This window comes from Lactuca saligna, chromosome 4 (genome assembly GCF_052625555.1).
Source record: "Lactuca saligna cultivar CGN05327 chromosome 4, ASM5262555v1, whole genome shotgun sequence".
Lineage (NCBI taxonomy): Eukaryota > Viridiplantae > Streptophyta > Magnoliopsida > Asterales > Asteraceae > Lactuca > Lactuca saligna.
The window spans coordinates 28,322,085-28,326,051 of NC_136420.1; the positions used below are offsets into that span (position 1 = coordinate 28,322,085).

The 3,967-nt window shown below is 38.6% G+C and overlaps 1 non-coding gene across 1 annotated transcript; it reads left to right on the plus strand.

Moving 5' to 3' along the window:
• The first annotated feature begins 1,059 nt into the window (after positions 1–1,059).
• TRNAF-GAA (transfer RNA phenylalanine (anticodon GAA)) lies at positions 1,060–1,131 on the plus strand. The gene has a single exon. It is a non-coding gene; the product is annotated as a tRNA-Phe (tRNA).
• Positions 1,132–3,967: the final 2,836 nt, after the last annotated feature.

The following is a 3,967-nucleotide window of genomic DNA, read 5'->3' on the forward strand; positions in this document are numbered from 1 at the left end:
GAAGAAGAATAAGCAGTCGAGCTTAATTTATTCTTTAGAGGGAAGTAAGAACGAGAAAAGGAAGAAGCAGTCGAGCTCAATTTATTCTTAGTTTTCATTCTCTTTTTTTCTTTGGCCCGACCCTTATTTCTTCTTATCTCTCTTTTCCTCTCTAACAAAATAGATTGAACCTCTGTGGATAAGCTAGGCAGAACTAAGGTAGAAAATCAGTGGATTGAATAACTTCTCTAAAAGGAGTCTTAGGATCCACATTCTGCACAGAAAAAGCACCAGCACCCTAGTTAGCCATGCTAAAGCTGATTTTACCAACACCTACCACCAAATAAGAGTTGCCCAGAATGGTACTAACATGATGGAAAACATTCCTCCAACACATGAGAGCTTAAATTAGAAAGAAATAGGCTTAAATACCACATCCAATGGATGACCCTATTTAGATCTCAGAAATTCGCCCCAAAGAAACTGACCAACAACATAAGCCCCTGCAAGTTTGGCATGCAATTTCCTGTCTAATTACCAACCCACCCTCCTTCATGGATTTACAAATACTAGGTCGTCTCCTGCCCCCTCCCCCGCCGGTGGGGAATCCGCTCCCGGGTCGTCGCTCTGCTGCGTCTGGCCCATCCTCTAGGCACCTTTGGAAGGCAGGGAGTGTGACAACATACACGCTTCCCTTTATTCCATACCATAGGGCCTTTTCATCAGTTGTAGGGTTTGGTGGCCTGAAATTGACTTGGTTTCGCCAAAAGGCCTCATCTCTAAAAGCCTGGCTCACGAGGTGTCCTTGCACTAAAAAAAAGGACCTAAGAGAAGAGTGTCTTCTTTTAGCTTTCTTCCTCCCGCGCCAGCTGTCGTCCGGCCCACGTTAGAGGGGAAGAAAAATGGAGAGAGAAAGAGCAGATAGATTCTATCCCCTATATCGAACACTCATTACTATCTATTGATAGAAAGATCTTCGTCAAATACCAGACTTTTCTTTTTTTGTTTTTTTAGAATTTCTCATATCCAAGGCAGCTTATCACAAGCACCTCACCCCATACGACTTGTTGGGGAGGAATAGTTGGGATAGCTCAGTTGGTAGAGCAGAGGACTGAAAATCCTCGTGTCACCAGTTCAAATCTGGTTCCAATAGTAGAGGATCCAGCATGTGGAACACAACAATCATTAGAAATTCATGAATTAGAGATGCTGTAATATACTCTTTCCCATAACTTCTCATACCAGACCAACCCACTAAAATGAAAATAGGGATTATAAATGTGGTCAATATCATGAAGAATAAAGAGATACCGTCTATACCCAAATAAAAATGGATGTTTTCATAAGGAAGCCATCAAAGGCTTTCCACAAATTGAGATTTAGCCGTAGAATGATCGAATTGTATCCGAAGAACAGGGGAATACAAAAAAAGTAATAAGAGAGGTGCACAGACCAATCAATCGTATTGGTCGTATTCTTGAAAGGAAGATCGTATTGACTCTCTTTACTATGGTAAAATAGTTAGAATGTAAACGAAACACATGCTTCACTCTCGCTTTCAGTATTTTGACAAGAGGGCATCCGCCGAGTTGATTGATTTTTCCTCTCAAAAGAAGAGACTGGCTAGAGATCTCTTTATCAAAGTCTATGGAACAAATGGTTGCCCTTGAAAATGGGTGTTTTTTTTGTGGAAACTAAGACTAATTAAGAATGTCATTGCTGTTGATAGCAGTTTTCCCAGATTATCAAAAAGGAGGTTGGGTAAAGCAAACTCCCTCCGTGGACAACACGGGCTTAGTCAAGTATGACCGGGTTGCCCTATTGGATGCTCTGATCGAAAAGAAATCTAATCTCATTCTGGGGCAATGTCGTATGTGACGATCAATCTCTTTCTCAACCTATTGACTTAACGGTTTGACTGTTCCACTCATGCTTCTTGAAAGGAAAGAAAGAGCTTGACTGTTAAGGAGAGGGAGCACTGAGCTACACTCATTATGCCCGACCATTCCGACTCGTAATTCACATTATAATCAATGTATAGAATAACTTAGATTCACTCCGAGCATTAGGTGTACATTTCTCCGTGCTAAAGGGGGTTATGTGAGGCTCTAATCTATCTTGTTGATAGCTGGAAGAAGAGGGAAAAGAGGAAGAATACCCTGCTTTAGGGGGACTCAAGTAGATTCCCTTATCTTTCGCAACTCGATTCCCTCATCCATAAGGACAGTGGGAAATATGAATCCTTAGGACAATGGAATTTATACCTTTTCTTTGAGTGCCTATGCCATTAGACTATGTACTGGGCTCTCTAAAAGGTAAAGCGGGAAGAGAGTAGCTGACATCAACCATAAAGTCCACTCTATCCTGGTGCCCATGAAGAGGGAAGAGGTCAAAAGTAAGATACTATTTAGAATACCATTATGAATTTAATTTCTTTATCCCTATAGAGTCGCATATTTGGGCAGGGTCTTTTTTAAACTTTCTTTTGGAACTCTAATGAAGAAGAGAGACTTCATGTTAAATTGTTAATCTATTAATGTTTTATGTTAATGTGCCACTAGTTTTCTATTGTTTCAATGTGTTATGTTTTAGTTTTCTATGTGTTATATAATCTATAAAAGTATATTGCTATTCTATTATATTAAATTCAACGTGTTATTGTGGTTTAGATTAATGATGAAAATGTTTTGGTTGATAACACTCAAAATGAAAGCAATGTCAACAAGTGAACAAACAAACAAGAAGAAAAGAAAATCTAATACTAGGTGGCCTTGTTGGGATTTTTTTGATGAAGTTGTTGATAAGGTTAAATGTAAATCGTGCTTCTAGTTTCAATAAACATAGGATTAGTTGTAAAAAATACCAAAAAGATTTTGAAAAACGAAGCATTTTAATTTAAAAAAAAAAAGCAAGTCCTTTATGATTCTTCATATATATATATATATATATATATATATATATATATATATATATATATATATATATATATATATATATATATATATATATATATATATATATGTGTATATATATATCTTAGTTTCCTATTTTATTGATTATATTTAGCTGTCAATTGCTGTCAATTGTTTTACTCCTCATTCACGTATTGTATATATAGCCCCTTCGGGTTTTCTTGATGAATAAGATAAGAAGAATATTTTAAACAACATATTCAGTTTTTATATGGTATCAGATTAGGGATACCTCACCTGCTGAACGACCATGACAGGAGGAGAAACACCCAACAGCAACTCTTCGACCAAAAATCCATCATCGGATCCTGCTTCACCCTTCTACATCCATCCTACCGACTACCCTCGACAGATTCATGTCAATAAAGTTCTCAGCGACAACAACTATGTTGATTGGGCAAGAGAGATGAAGGACTTTCTCTTGGCAAAGAATAAATCGGGCTTCATTGATGGAACCTTTATCAAACCAACAGAAGATGGCGTGGAACTACGAGCTTGGGAACGATGTGATGCTCTAATACGGGGGTGGATGACAGCTGCGATGGAGAAGGAGATACGAAATAGTGTTAAATATGCTAACACATCCCAAGAAGTTTGGGAAGATCTTGAAGAGCGGTTTGGAAAAGAGAGTGCGCCTCGCGCGTATGAACTAAAGCGGGCACTAACGATGCTGAGACAAGATAATACTACTATATCGACTTATTTCACTAAATTGAGAGCCATTTGGGATGAGATCCACATGGTTTCACCAATTCCAAGATGCACTTGTGGTAAGTGCACATGTGATCTTGGAAAACGACTCATTGAGTCAAGAGAAAAAGAGCGTGTCTATGAATTTCTTATGGGACTCGACGAAGTATTTGGAACCATTAAAACCCAAATCTTGAGCACCAAACCGATGCCGAGTCTTGGAACCACGTGCCACCTTGTAGCAGAAGACGAGCAACAATGAAGCATATCTGCTTCAAGAAGAAACATCACCGAAGCTGCAGCCTATCAAGTACGTAACCAAGCAC